Raw genomic sequence first — 16,677 nt, forward strand, 5'->3', positions numbered from 1 at the left:
TTTTTTTTATCTTGCATTGAGTGTGTGTGTGTGTGTGTGTGTGTGTGTGTGTGTGTGTGTGTGTGTCTGAGAAGCGAGTACAGAGAGCTACAAGCCCTGATAAGGTGCTGTTGTTCTGTGGTCGCCGGTCACTTCGTCGCACAAAGAGCAGAGCTGGGAACTCCAGCGCTGCGATCGACTGATAGAGACATCACAAAGACGACATTTTACTCCCCTCTTCCTCTTGGAGTTCAGGGGCTGCCCCACGCAGGCCCCAACACTGCACACACACACACACGAGAATACACACTACAACACATTTCTATCTCACACATCTAATTTCACTGATACTCCATTAATACTAGACTTATATCAGAAGAAGTTTCCTTAAGAAATAACAAAACAAGGGATGAAGCAGTAATAAGTGTGCTGCTGACTCTTTCAGTCAGTGGCCAATGAATTGACACGGATGTGGAACATTGACACGCCGTACGTTTCAGTGTCTGATGAAAAGAAGGTTTGTGTTTGAGGGGAAGGGCAGCTAGTAAAACGAGCTCCATATATTTTAGAGTTGTGTGTCAGGGGTCATTTCAAATCGGAGGGATGTGTTTGGGATGAATAAAAGTGCGTCCACTCGTCAGCACACACACACACACACCACCCTGTGTTAGTTAATGCATGACCAGGGGGAAAACAAGCAAACAAAAAGTGTTTTGTCAGATAGACGCGGAACAGGATAAAAACAGTGGAGTTAAATTTAATAAAATGCGACACCAGTCCTGCTTTCACCGGAGAGCAGAGGCAGAGCTATAGAGGAGTTACAGGTAGAGAAAATCTAATTTAGAAAAGTCACAGTTGGTTACAGTGAGAAATAGAGTCAGAGTGTAACGGGAACTTTCAAGTTGAGCAAGAAAAGCCTCACAAAACCCAAACTTTGGAGTTGTGTGGTTCAAGCTTTCCAGATAATGATGGTAAAAAAGACTCTTATCTATGTAGACTAGCATCTCCTCATCATGCCCTTTGCTAAGGCCAGCAAAGTAAGCAATGTAAGCACTGACAAAATATGAAAGATAAAACTGTCAAAAGACTTAAAAACTGTTCAAGAAGAAAGAAATATGTTGTTCAAGTTTTTACAATTTTGCATTAATGTTTACTCCAAAATGTCTTTTTGTGTTTATTTATTTATTTTGCAAAATAAAATGAAAAAAAAAATCCAATTGGTTTATTTGGTTTATAAGGGCCTGTGTCCACTAACAGCGTTTTTTATTTTGTTGCGCTGGCAGCACCTACTTTCTATACAAAAAAAACAATGCAGTTCAGCGTTTTCCGCACTTTGACACCCTCTGCCTCAGCTGTTTGTTGTCGCTGCCCTCACAGCGCTCTCAGTTGAAAATAGTTAATCTTTTGGAACACCGCCATGCTCGTCAATGTCACTTCTCCCTCACCCCTACCAATCAAAATCAAGAAGGGGCGGGACTTCGGATATCAACTTTGTCAACAATAATGGACGGAGGAGAGGCTAATACTTTCCTTTTTTCAAGAGTACAATTTCCAGGTCTAGAGCTGCTGTTTTCATTGTAAAATGTCCTTGAATAAAAGCAAATATACTTACAGAGCATACAGACAGAAGAAGGCGCTATGTGGACACGGGGCCTTAAGGGTCAATACCAAGGGAAGCCGAAGTGCTAACAGACAATTTTTGTAACCTAGCAACAGGTAGCACCGGTGAGAAGCACTTGGAAATTGAGGCTGTGGGCGCTGCCAGCGCAAAAAACGCTGTTAGTGGACACAGGCCCTTAAACTGCATAAACCTCTTGTCTAGGTTTTAACGATTCTATAGAAATACATTCTTTATTATTTATTGTTTAAGAGTAACGTGACAATTTGTTCTTCTCATCTTACAAATGTGCACTTACCATCCACAGTAGCACTGGGAATGTTAAAGATTAGTTTTTGCATTAGATCACAGGTTGGTTTGATTGATCAAGATTTTTTATCTAAGTTGTCTTTAGACTATTTGTACATGGTTGCACACCTGGGCTGATTTGGACGGTTAGTGTTTAAGAAGATTTCCATGAAGATTGGAGAACTGGACTCATCAGCATCATGAGATGGACTGAAGTATTCTGCTCTTCACTGAAGCAGCTGGGTTCATGTATTTGTTCCTCCCTGCAGTATTATCTGTTGCAGAACTGATCGGCTTAATTTTCAAAAAGGATTTACAGCAAACAGACTGCATATGACTCACCCCTGACCACGGCTTGTTTTCTTTAATAAAACCTAAGACGTTAGGCTGTTGTCGGGAGATCGTGTAGATAAGGTTCTTTTTTAGGCTGCAGCCCGTTCCATTGATACAGGACTCAGTCAGGCTTTGTTTTTAAGCTCTCTGCAGGTTTTTGTCAAGCAACTTCAGTTTCTACGTTTGTTAAATAGCACAGTCATGAAGAGAAAGCAGGAAATATGACTTTTTTTTGAAGATTTAAATAACAATCACTAATTCCCACCATGGCGTACTCCGAGCACACAACAGTACTTTCCTCTGTGTTCTATTGCATGACAAAGTTGGCAGGCATGTGGTTTTTGGTTGGTTCATCTCTTTGTGCAGTGTTCTTGCGTGTCTACAAAAGTGGCAGATTGCAACGGCTTCTTTTTTGGTTTCCCTTTTAACATCAGTCATGCAAAAGATAAAAAAGCAAAAACTGGTGAGCATGTAACTAGTGTCGTAATCAAAACCACCTAAACCGAGTGACCAAGTCCAGAGTGTGTCCAGACACACAAGACAAGGGCAGGACTTAGAGAGACTGAGAACACGGACACAGGAACAAGTCAAGCTCAAAACCAAGATAAGGTGATACTGAGTAAAGATTACTTCCTCAATATACTGCCCTTTAACGGATATTAACAATAACAAATACGGGTTCAGTTATTGGTTGCATCTGAGTCAGGAATCTGCATCCAGTCATGATGCCTGGTGACCTCATGAGTAGTACAAATGAACTGATGTCCAAACTCAGAGAAATCCACAGCTGCAGCATATTAACCCACATAATTAACTGTGGTTACAGCAGAATAAGGGATTCAATGCAGTTTTATTTTTAATTTTTCCTCTAACAGTATTAAGAGATGACTTGGGGAGCAGCCCTGTCACATGGAGCCGTCTTCATAGGTTTACGTGCCTGTCCAGTCGCGTGGCACAACTACTTGTGATGGTTTTAAAAGGACAGAAACATCACTTCAAAAAAAAAAACAAGGACTTTATAAGTGATATCTAAAACATTCGGAGGACTGTGTTCAGTAATCTTCCCAGTCAACAGGTGTGAGACTGGAGGTAAGTGCACTGCTCTGAGTTCACAGCCTCTCCAGACAGCAGAGACTGCGGCTGCTTTAATGCACTGCTTTCAAGCTCAGGTTGTTTGTGATTTTCGGGAGAATTATTGTTTCAGTGTCAACAAGAAACGATACGACAGGACAAGTGGTCGGGTAACATGACATGGCTCACTTTTTACATGATAAAAAGGGGAGCGCTGCGTCAAAAAACTACAGAATAAAAGCCACTGAACATCAAACTCACGACTGTTAAATCATAAAAACTTCTGAGAAAATATAGTCAAGAAAAAAGCATTATTACTAAAACTATTACAATATGTAAAGAGCATAAGCCTCTGTGAAAGCTCTCGTGAAGCTTATTGTTACTTTGTGCCAATAAAGTCAGCTGTTGGTGTTAACAGGAACACAAGCAGGACTTTCATCCAAGAGACCAAGGTCTTAAACCAATCATCAATGGTGGCCTTTTTCAAGAGGTCCTTTTCATATATGTAGCGCATACTCGGGACATCATTCAAGACATCTATCTATCTATTACATAAGGTAACATTGTCTATGTCTGTGACCTAACTGGACTTAAACCTGGGCCAAGCTCGGAGCTGCTGGTTGAACTGGACACTGGCCTGGCAAACAAAGCACTGCGCATATTAATTATTTTAATATAATAATGTTTTTACTTTTCTATTTTTATTGTTATTTATTTTTTTAATTAAGATCCATGACAGTAGTAGTTCAGGCGTTTACTAGCTTTGTTTTTATTCTAATTCTCTCTTCATTGTTTTTACACCATGACAATTTCCTTGTATGATAAACCTCATTCTGATGTTATTTTTAGCTGGCATGTAGCTGGTGTAAGCTGTAATGTTATTGTGGAAAATATTTCCCCTAATTGTGACAACAAATCATTTCTCCGGTGCTGCCAAGGCCTTGACATCATCTAATATTTTATTATAGACACAACACTGTAATGTGTAAGCCAAGCGTTCACAGTGTGTGGTGCAATGTACGGAAAACTCAACAAGCATGCAATAAAAATAAATATAGGACGGTTAAAAAAAAGGTCTAATGTGATAATGACAGCTCGTTCAGCGACAGGGGTTGTTTTAGAATTTCATGTTGTAACAACTTTGACACCTTGATGTCAGTGATCCCTGAACAGAGCTGCAACACAAACCTAACAGGAATCCATTAATAAACAACACTTACAGCACTACGAGAGTTCAACATCTCCACACGTTACCTTTTGAGCTCCTCATTACTTGAGTTTTACATTTGAAGCTACTTTTAATTCCTGTTTAACAACAATGCAGGAGCATCTTTACCAGTTACTTTACTCCTATGTTTACTTTCATTATTAATTCTAAGTTTGCAAACTTAGATTTTTGTTTATTTTAAACCATATCATCAGCAGTATAAAAATACACCATTAAATATATATATTTAACGCATTGCAATACAGTACTATAAAAATATATTTGCTTAAAAGGGCATTCTTCACCCCGAGTACTGTTACCTGTCATGTACGTACATCTGAACTTTTACTTAAATTTATATTCTAGATTATTTGAAGTTAAATGTCTGTTAAGTATCCCAAAAAAAGAGTCAGTGACAGCTGATAACATCAGAAATAAATAATTGCAAAGAAGAGTTCTGACTGTATGTTCTTTATCAGATCTTTATATCTGATGGTGTATATGTCTGTTTTTCCATCCTGCTCCAGTGCACTGCATAAGCCTCTCTCTGACTCTGACCTCTCTCTCTCTCTCTCTCTCTCTCTCTGTCAAAGGCTTTCTAAATAAGATGTATAAATAGGCTGATGACACAACTGCGCCCTTCACAAAGACACGGAGGAGAGAGAAAAGAGGGGAGAACAGGACTCTGGCTTTAGTCATGGCCGCTTTATTCTTCTGCTTTTCAGACGCACAGGTTAAAAGGCAGCCATTTTTCTTTTCATGCCTCCCTCCCTCTCATCCCTCTTTCTCTCCCCCCCTCTCGTTCTCCGAAACAGGTCGTCTATTGTGGCGGCTAGCGAAAGGCTACTGTGGCATTTATCAGAGAGGAGGAGGAGGAGGACGGGGGGAGAGAGGGGGGGAGAAGACAAAACACACTCCCAATAAAGAGATAGAACAAGAGAAAGGGAAGAAAGGATGCGTATGAAGGCCACTTTTTTTTTTCTTCTTTCTTCACAAAGCCCCCCCACCCCCACACCCTGCCCACCCCCTACTCCTTGAGGCTAGCTCAGACAAAGGAGGCCGGACCCTCACAATGTGCTCTCTCCTTTAGCCCGGCACACTTTATATCCTCGCTCCATTCACTGCGGCTTCTTGAGAGCACCCACGTGTGTGCATCGTATGTGTGTGTGTGTGTGCGTGCAAGTGTGTTTTATGGAGTTTGTAATGGTGGTGGTGGGGGTCTATGTTTGCTGAGGGTCTTATAGACCAAGGGGCCAGGGCTCTAAGGTGTTACTATGGAAACGCCTTTGAGCAGTAAGGAACACAACAGGTGATTCTGCTGAGGGCCTGTTCGCCTCAGCATTGAGAAACGGCAGGAGGTCTTCGCAGTGTGTGTATTTGTGTGTGTGTGTGTGTGTGTGTGTGTGTGTGTGTGTGTGTGTGTGTGTGTGTGTATGTGTGTTCGCATGGGTTTCACAAGTATAGCTGCTTATGCTACAAACAACTTAGTGCCATAGGTCTTAACCAGCTCCAATAAGCTGGAGATCAGGTCTGAAGTTGACCACCGTAATGACACGCCGCCTGGCCCGGCCCACACAGCTGACTTCTGCACAGCAGATATCTGTATAAAGTCTGCAAACGGGAACACACACAGAAGAAACACTAGTGGAAAAAAATGTCTTTTAATCCATTGACTCTTTTGTTAGTGTTCATGAAGCACTTTCAAAAGAGTCAATCACTCACAAAAGAGTCAATGTCAAGAGCCAGTCAATTCAAACAGAGATGTCAACTCAAGAAGCAGCGAGAAAGATGAAAGCAGCGAGTGAAGTAGAAAAAAGGAACAGTAATGCTGCACAATAGGTTATTTAGGGATAGGGACATATTCAAGTCGGCTGTAATCAATATTTGATAAAAATTAAATGTGAAAGGGGTCACTTGTAGCGATAAACCTACAGAGAAATGAGAACTTAATGTGCAGCCCTCCTTGGCTTTGTGAAGCGCTGTAGCAAGTTTCAGCTAAATGGTAAATGGACTGCACTTGTACAGCACTTTTCTAGTCTTTAGACCACTCAGAGAGCTTTTACACTACACGTCACATTCACCCTGTCACACACACATCCATACACTGATGGCAGAGGCTGCTATGTAAGTGCCGATCTCCAATCAGGATCTAATCATTCATGCACGATCACATACCGACGGCGATGCCTTCTGGAGCAGTTTGGGGTTCGGAGTTTGGATGAGACCAAAAACAGAGCATAAAGGTTGGACTTCTGTTCATCTGGTGGACACAAACCAGATTCAATTATAATGTTTACAAGAAGTTGGTTGTGTAAAAAACACCTGTTGACTAACAAGTACATTATATCAACCTCAAACGTGGTGATATGTCAATACTGAGTTCAACTTGTTTCTGCTGACCCCACTGGCCTCAGATCGGTGCTTAAAACCACACTTTTGGATACAGATGGTTTAATAGTTGGGAAAAAAGTTTTCTTAACCTAAATAAGAATTTTCATTTCAACACTTTCCTCTAGGTCACAACATACATGATTTTTGAAGACATACGGGTGAAGACCAGACTGATCAGACAGACAGGATGAAGCATTTCCTCCGTCTCCCCCGGCTAACTCTCAGAGGAAAAGGCCGGTGATTCCTCTTCTTATGAAAACACAAAAACCAACATTGAATTGATTTTATATTATATTTATTCGATAAATCCTCCGCTGAAAATAGTCCTACACAATTGCACTATTTCCTTCCTATTTAACTTTAACAACTCTTACTCAGTATTTTTAAAAGTAAAACAAATAAAACTGCTTTTTTTAATGCTTAAGACAAGGTCATCTGCTCAGATGTAAAGCGGGGAAAGCAAAGGTGGTAGAAAGCATCAAAGTTTAAATGAAAGAAATGTTTACTGTGGGACAGAATTTAGTGCTTTTACTCTGGAAATTGTTTGCATGTTTTACTCTTTTTTATGTTCTCATTAAATTTTGCACAATATAGTCCAAAAGCGATCGAGCAATAATATATCATAGCATAAAAAAAACCATAGAATCCTTTGACCAAAGTAAAAATTGTCTACGGTCTACAGCCTAGACTTAATATGTCAACCCCAGTGTCACCCTTACATTACCCAAAATAGCATTGAAACGAAACAAAAAAAATTAACATTTTACTTTGACAACTTGAGTAACTAAGGTGAATGATGTTCTCTCTGTTACGGATTAAACACAAGGGTTTTTAAACTGTCGCACGCACATCACATCACGGGATGCTGGCAGGGGTCGTAAAACGTTAAATTATTAAAAAGATAAAATAAAATTACTACGTATATTTCGACTTTTTAAATTGTGTGCCTTTTCTTGTTAAACACTACAAAACACATTTAAGGAAGAAGTTAAGCTTTGTTTTCCGCACCGGTCTCTGTATTTACAGGTGACAGCCTGATGAAGTAGTTAAATGCCACATGGTGAAATTTATCTGGGTGGTTTCTCCTTCATTGTGCTACACGTCAGCTAACGTCGACACATGAAGAAGAATTAAAACACGGGGAAACAATCCTTATCTGCCTGCAGAGGAACAACAGTCAGCTGCATTTAAAAGGTTTTGGTCTGTAACCGACACAAAGCAGGACGGTGTATAATGCTCGTATTCCATCTCAACTATGTTTTCCTGTTGTTTGTGACAGGGTGATACAATACATCTTTGCAATGTGTGTTTATTTCCCTGGTGCCTTTATAGAATTGATCAATATATTCTTAACTGAAGGTGTTCAAAATGACAGAGAGGGAGATATCTCACTGTCTCACTGCACAGGACTTACTCAGGACAAACAGATGACTTTCCAGCCTTTAACATGTTAAGCTTTTTGGATGAGGTCTGTCAGAGACTACTTCACTGAAAGAGTGAGATGTAGAAAAAATAAACACCTTTATTGGCTAATAAACGCAGCATGAATGATAGGGTCATAATCATATATCAGTTCACATAGGTGTCAGAGCAGACGTGTTTTATGTGTTGCATGGACGCCGCAAATGTTGTCAGATTCAAACAAGCAACCAACTTATACAAAGCAGACACATAATGGCCTACTGTCGCTTTAGATTTCACTAATTTTGAAAGGGAATGCAAATCATGCAACTGGACTGCAGTAAAGCAAACAAACGGCCTTTGGTCATTTGCAAATAAGCCCACAAACGTGCACACAAACACACACACACACACAGAACAGGCAGGTATAGAGGGGGAGTCTTATGGTTTCATTTGACAACTGGAGTGGTGTTGTTTGGGCTCAGGGGAAAGTCATGTAAATGAACCAGGAAACTGGTATGTTGTTATTTGTGTGAGCCAAGCTCGTGTATCAATAGAGAGTTTGTGAATTCTCATGATCTGTGCAGAAATAAACAAATTGGTTGCAAAAAAAGGAAAGGCAACAAGCCGATCATACCTTTATCCTTAGTCACAGTGAACAAAACAGCATCTGTTTGAGCCCTCTTCTCTGATGGTGATGCAAATCTGTTGGCTAACACTGAAAAAGTAGTAAGAAGCAGCTGAAACTTGTTAAAAGGCCCTTTGTCACTGTTGTTTAAAATGACAGACTGTAACCCTATTATGTCATGATATCTTTATTATGTCTCAATCCAACACAATTACACTTTTTTTATGAAAGTTCATAGCCAGGCAAAAATTATCTCCTGAGATCATTTTCCTTACATGAATCCTAATCCCAAATAAAAACTATAATAGCGAGAGCATTCATTCTTTTCGCAACTAAACGCTAAGGCTTCTGTCTTTCGAGTTAACGTACGATAGTTGATGCCATTATTTTGTTGAGTTATATGCAGTGAAAATGTGCAGCTATCAGGGAGCTTATTTGTATACAGTATTTTCTATTTAAACTGACCTAAAATAATAACGGCAAAAGACTTACATCACCTTTAGCTTGGACAGATTTAAGGGATGTGAAGCATTTGAAATGACTCCACAGTATGAAATCGTGGCTCTCTAACACCTTGGTAAGCTTAGATTAAAAAAAAGCAGATTTTTTTTTTTTAAAGTGCAAAGTTCAAATAACTTCAAAATCAAGAAACAAAATGTTTACCGTGTTTCTACATGCAAAATAGTTTTTTTACTGACACAAGGTTAGGTTAGTCAGATTCTAGGGAAATAAAGCATGAGAAAAATACTTCAAGACGTTACATTAAATAAGTTAAAACACCCATGCAGGCACAGGCGGATCCTTTCTATTTCAGGGTGGTAAGGGTTAAGAGGCAGATTTCTCAGTATTTCACTGCCACATATAAACCTGCTCATTCATGTCTTGAGTGCTGAACAATACAAGGCCGTTATATGACGAACATAATGGGAACAATGAGACAAAAGGAACCTGTAGTTATGCTGCTTTGACAAACATCAGAATAAAAAAAGGTGCATATTTCCCAACAAAAGCTTCCCACTCAACTCTATATTTAATGAAACACACCTTAGTCCTGTAGGAGCTTGCATTCTGAGATCGCGTGCTGAAGAACCACCCGTGCATTTAAAACAGGCGTGCAAACACGGAGGAAAAAGTTCCGAAAACTCAAGAGCTGTTTTTTTTTTTCTTAAGGATTAGAAAGTGTTCAGAAGTGGCATGAGAAACGCAGGGCAGCGTTCAAGGATGCTTCCGTTCTTTCTTCGTCAAAACTGATTTACAGCAGTTGATAAATAGCCTGCCATGGCTGAAAGCGCAGGCTTTACTCCCGCGTTATTATGAGCTTATGACAGCATTCATGGATGAGTGAGTGCACACACAAAGCACAGCTGGCAGATCGCACATGCACTTTGCAACAGCATGAACAGGCCGGAGTGAGAGCTTACAAATAGTTACTTATGTCTGCTTTTAATCCTCTGCCTTTAGGAAGAGAAACCTGTGTATACTGCATTACTGCTTTCACACGCACACACACACGTGCACACACACAGAAAACAAAGACATGAAACGCCAATAAGATATTTAACCTTGTGAGCAGAGAAGCCAATGAATCTCATTCATATTAGTGAGGTTTGTTAAATGAGTTTGCTGCATAAAGCAGGAATCTTACCTTGACGGTGTGTGTGGCTGCTTGCAGAGTCGTGTGTGTCTGTGCGTGCGGCTGAGTTGTCTCCAGGTGTCTCTGAAAGTGGCCCATCATCAGTATAAGACTGAGACTTTATAACCCGCCCAGCGTGAGCCACTGTGTGTGTAGAAGTGTGTGTGGAAGTGTGTGTTTCCTATGAAGTTCCTAAAGTCATGTTTTTTTTACTCTACCAAGGCAACGTGTGGAAACATCTTTAAAGATAAAAAGAAGGCAAATCTCTGCTCAGGATTACTGCTCTTTCTCGCCCCGTGAGAGGAGATGTGTCCTGACACTTAAAGGATGACCAGGAACATCTCTGCAAATGTACTGGAGCTTGTCTTTGCCACACTGATGGACAGACTTTCATGTTCATGGGTCAGAATGGCCTAACATGAGGAGAGGCTGTTACATAATGCAAAAGAGGACGCTGTGAGGCACAGAGACTGACTGTGGTATCACACTCTTATCAAGGATGTAGTGAAGAATTAACCTGAATAATCTCCCTTTATCCACTTTCACCAGACACAGAAGAGAAGAGAAACAGCTTAGCCTCCTATGAGGCCTCAATAGAAACAGTATGAATTCATCAAACCGATGCAACCACTTTCACAGCATCTATAAGCAACAGACCATCACGGCTTTGACAAACTTACAGTTATTTTCAGTAACTCAGAATTGTTTTTTGGCAGCAAACTATCAGAACATATAAAAAAATGTTTGTCAGAGTTTGCAGAAGCAGAAAATGACAGAGAGAATGACCAACCGTCCAGAACGCCAAAGACATCATTTAAGACAAAGAAAACAGAAAACCCATATTTGTGATACTGAACACAGTTTTAACTGAAAATGCTACTATCTTAAAACAGGATTTTTTTTGTAGTTCGAAGCAGTTTTTTTTTAATCTATTGTCTCTTTTTTTAATTCACAATCATTAAAATCAGAACATTTGGGGTTGAACAAGAACGTTTTAAAATCAGAGAGAGTTGCATTGTGAGAGATTCCCTTCAATCTGTTAAAGTCGTCAAGGACGACTAAAATAATCTCTTAAATGTGCCAAGAAATTCTCTTGAGTTCTTGTTTTTCCTTTTTAAGTTTATTAACTTAAAAGTGTTGTCTTTAACAGGTCCACTCTAAAAACATGAACATTACAGTGAATTTAGCTGACGGCTGTCGGCTGGACAATTTGATTGACATCATGATTACAATTTAACTTTTTCAGTAGCTAAATCACAGTATGGCAAATACATCGCTATTCACGTATAACACACTTAGGCTGCAACAAACAATAATTTTCATTATTCATTCATTTATCAGTTATTTCAAGCTTCAAATATCTAAATGCTGACATTACATTCTGTCCGACTCACAGTTTAAAATCAGTCATTGCAGGGGACGCTGTTGAGGACGGAGGTTTGGCTAAAAATCGCCTCAATGATTAATCAATATTCAAATTGTTGCTGATAACTGATTTGTCAATTGAAAACAAAACACTTTAATATCTCATTTAATTACATTTTATCTGAACTTTTAGTCTGCAATTCATTTTGGAAAAAATGAGCAACACAATAAAATATTTATACACTCACCAGCCACATCATTAGGTACACCTGTACAACCTAATGCAGTTCAATACAACAGCACTGCCATGGGTTCTGCTTTTATGAAGTTTAGTTTTTGTGGACTTTTGTTTTGTTGAGAGTCTGAAGTGTGTAAATTCAATGATGTTTATTACTGAGGCCATAGTTAAAGGTGCTGTTGTTCTGAACTACATTATACTGATATGTGTCTCTGATGTTTTGTCTCCCTATTTACACACATGAGGGGGCCAGATATTAGAGACACGTCTGGATATAATGCAGATCAGTACAGCCCCACCACCAATAATAACCTTGACGCTGAAATATCATTGAATTAACACGTCTGTGCCAGCTTAGAAAAAAGCCTGTACACTACAGGCAACATAAAAGCAAATCTTATGGCCGCGCTGGTGTATTGGATTACATTAGATCTTTCAGGTGTACCTAATTAAGTGGCCGGTGAGTGTATAATATGATTCTGCAGGAAGTGAGTTAAAATATAAAAAAAAAATAAACCAGCCCGACACTCATCAGTCCAGGTTCCCCAGTAACATATTAAATAAACAGTGAATTAATGATGACAAGTGTTTATGCTGTCCGGTCTGAAGTTTCACTCACAAAGGCAAAGTGTGGATAAAACCGTCGACTGTCGGCGTGTTAATTAGTCAGTCAAACAGCTGACTGTTTTAACCCTCACAGCTCGTGTGATTGTTCCAAAGGAGACAAAGCAGCCGGAGGGGTTTTATTTAAACAGATCATAAGGCTTTGCTGAACCCAGCATTGTTCTCTGTGATTGGCTTGGCCTCACACTGCGCTAAAGGAGAGGATGAGGAGTACGCACACACACACGCACACACACACACAGACATAAAGACACACCATTCTTCTCCATTGTGGTGTTTCCCTGTGGACTCCTGGTTCAATAGGATTCAGAAAACAATGTCCAGAGGATATAGGGGGTCAGGAGGAGAGAGGGGAAAAAACCTTTGTCTGCTCTGTTGCCCTTATGGAGACATCCGATGTGTAGGGCATTGCACACACACACACATACACACGTGCGCACACAAATTCTCACTTAAACACTCGCTCAAACAAACCGTTTAGAGTGCAATACAAAATAATCTAAACAATAAATATGTTAAAATAATGCATGGCTAGGAGTTGGAATACAAAGTAATAACAGGGGAGGTGGAGTCCATTATTTTTTTATATTGGAATGTCGTCAGGTGCATTATAGTAATTATAACAATGCAGCTAGATAATAAGGGCAGCAGTTAAAAGTATAATAAAATCAAAACTGTCAACCATTGTTTAAAAACTCAGAATCAACTTAAGTTTGTGACGCTCGTGTTTAGTATCAAAGCCAGACTGACGCTGAGTTTTTGAGGCCAAGCTGACATTAATATTTGGTAACATAAAAACTCCATTGATAGAATGTTTGTTTTACATACAAATAACAATACATAAACAAACCATTGAATGGTGAGAAAAATCTTCAAATGCTGATTGGCATTTCTTTAAGGAAATGTTTTATTTAACAGCTGACTTACTGATACGATATCTGCATTGAGCTGATATCGGCCAATATATCCTCCTGGTTGCTTAATCTTCAGTCATAACACTGAACGTCCTATTTTCTTGAAATTAAATATCTAAAAAAGCCTGAAGGTCGTCCACAACAACAATTTCTGCTGTTCTCAAGGTTTTTCCAAAACCCTCAAAGACTCTTCAAACCATCTGTTTTTTTGTTTTTTTTTGGTTCGTACAAATGGAGAGAGGAGATGGATTATTACCGGCTACCCTCTGTGTTTAGGTAAGGAAAAAAACAACTCGCAACTTGTGAACGGGTTAAAATGTTTTTATCACACAACAGATGGAATATATTTTTATCCAGATGGTTAGAGGAGTCCTTGAAGATTTGGGAAAACCTTCAAAACAGAAATAAGTTTTGTTAAAGATCACTGGTATTTGTTTTTTAGAATATCAGGTGCATGGCTGTGTTACTTCAATGTAGTGGTAACACACAGGAGACACAAGCTGGTTTGTAACTGCATATGAAGGATAAATAATGTTGCTTCAGTTACCTGGACTTAACTTCATTCTGATTTGGTCTCACATCTGCCAACCAATCAGAAACTGGAATATTCTATGGCTATGAAGTAAGACATGATAGCACTGAACCTGAGCAACAGAGAGAGAGAAAGAGTGAGCACCCGGGTCACCTTTCGTCTTGCATGAACCCATTCACCTGTGAAGACAAAGCTCCAAAGAGAGAGGGGGGGTGCAGAGGTGAAGGGTGAAATGCCAAGCCACACCTAGATATTATCATGTGTGTGCGTGTGTGTGCGTGTGTGTGTGTGTGTGTGTTTGTGTTTGTTTGTGTATGTGTGTGTGTGTGTGTGTGTGTGTGTGTGTGTGTGTGTGTGTGTGTGTGTGTGTGTGTGTGTGTGTGTCAGAGGAAGACAAGAAGAAATGTATAGTACACCAGTACACTGTATGGTGATGACAGACAAGCTCCTTGCTTTACATCTGCAGATCAAAGAGCATGATGGGAGCGTGTGCATGCAAGTTGCAGGATATAAAGATGCATTACTGTCCTTCTGAAAAGAAAGAAAGAAAGAAAATGGGAAAAAGAAAACAAAAGGATTGGTGGACGCAGTAGGGGGTGCGAAGATGGGAGCGAAGAACGAATGAGGAAAGAAAGAAGATTGACGGAAAGAAAGGTCAGGGACTCCCCACTGACGGACAGCTTTGTATGCAGGCAGTCACTGTAAAGACGAGCACACACACACACACACACACACACACACACACACACACACACACACACACACACACAAATCTACAACTTCACCGTTAAGTACGACCCTGCTGACACAGAGTGCCCACGAGCTTTACATACTTTAAACAGTGCGTTGAGGCCGAGACGTCACCTCTGAACTGGTCCCGGACCTGCTGTGCGTCTGTGTTTGACGGGAATTCACACTGACAATCTCCTGAACTGTTTCACACAAACAAAACCCCACCATTGACTGAACACAGATTAGACCACAGACACTTATTTCTGACCCTTTCTGAACACTTTAAAAGGTCCCTTGACTGGGACCTCCGGCTCTACTGACCTACATTACTCCTCTGCTGCATTTAAAGAAGACTATTCCTCATCCTAAACCTGACAAAACCTACACCTCTGAGCTGACAGGGTGTTATTCAAATGTTTGCTTGATGTTACTTTTTAAAATGACAACTTCAAACACTGTTGTAGAGTCAACTAATTCAAGAGAGTTATTCTGCTGCACTCAAACTTAAGCGAATCAGGAGAAGTGAAAGGGGGGAGAGGAAAAATGTGTTGAAGTCTTTGGGAAAACGTTGACGCCTGTACCTATTCTTGGTGAACCTGCTGATATCCACTCATTTGCATCTGCCAACAGAAGTGACATCATCACCATCATCCTCCTCATCATCATCCACCATCACTAGATAATGTGTTAGCTGACAGTGCGCCGCAGCGCTGTCAGCCTCCCATTTCTAACACATCCAGAGGAGAAAATGAAGATGTCACAAGAGAGGGAAGGAAAAACGGGGTAATGAGTTTGGGTTAAGATGGAGGAAAGCAAAAAGTTTTTAGAAGTTCATGGATAGGGGGGAATTTAAAAGCAATGTCCCTTTAAAGGTGATAGATCAACACATGTAACAACATCACAGATCCACACCTACTTATGTAGGAGACGTTTGGAAGTTTTGAAAGCAAATGTTGCGTGACACAAACACTTCCAGTAAGTTCTACTTCACGCAGGGCATCGTGACATTTAAAGCTTGGGCTTAGTTGTTATAATAAGTGCATTAGACACCGATCAAGCCGTCACTCACCAGTCCCGGTGCGCCCTGAGCTCCCCACGAGGAAAAACAGACAAACTTCCGTCCTCCTCCTCCTCTTTCTCTCCCGCGTTAATTCCTCACCGGTGGTTTGGGACGGAGGCTGCCCGGTACGAGCGCGGACTTCCTCTCTGCTCCGGTCCGTTCAGAGTGGAGAGAGGCGGCTGCTGGAGGTGGTGTTTGTGGTGTTGGATATTGGTAAGATGACGAAGAGGCGGAATACTGCTGCGACGCGTAAATGTTGTGGAGTCACAGAGCGCAGCCCGCTCTCACTCTCTCACTGACTCCCGGTGACTTTCTGTCTGCTGCTCTGGTTCCCAACACTCACCGTCCGCTGCGCCCTGCCGCTCACCTCCCACTTAAAGGGAGAGAGACTGAATTCAGGTGCTGGCTGAGGGGACTGTGTGTATGAGAGAGGGACAATTAAAAAAACAAAACGATTATCTGTCAATGGCTCCTTGTCACATTAACACACATCGATCAGACTATTGATTAGTAATGGCTGATCAATTGAGAGTTTCTTCTCCTCCTTAATTTGGGAACAACTTCCTCATAATCAGCAGCAATAAATTAATTAATTATCAATATTATTCAATCTTTATCGATTTCAATTAATCTATTAGTTATAAAGTTTGTAAAATCGAACTA

The 16,677-nt window shown here is 40.3% G+C and overlaps 1 protein-coding gene across 1 annotated transcript in view; it reads right to left on the reverse strand.

Annotated features, from left to right (window-relative positions):
* The window catches only part of sox13 (SRY-box transcription factor 13), a 42,389-nt gene extending 26,315 nt beyond the window's left edge, over nucleotides 1–16,074 (reverse strand). The window contains exon 1 of the mRNA XM_069678453.1: nucleotides 16,024–16,074. The gene's annotated coding sequence lies outside the window, so the exon portion shown is untranslated. The remainder of the gene's footprint in view (nucleotides 1–16,023) is intronic.
* Between the last annotated feature and the right edge of the window lie 603 nt (nucleotides 16,075–16,677).

Source organism: Semicossyphus pulcher, unplaced genomic scaffold (assembly GCF_022749685.1).
Source record: "Semicossyphus pulcher isolate SPU_LCO1_2020_fin unplaced genomic scaffold, fSemPul1.0.p SCAF_3, whole genome shotgun sequence".
In the NCBI taxonomy this organism is placed as follows: Eukaryota; Metazoa; Chordata; class Actinopteri; order Labriformes; family Labridae; genus Semicossyphus; species Semicossyphus pulcher.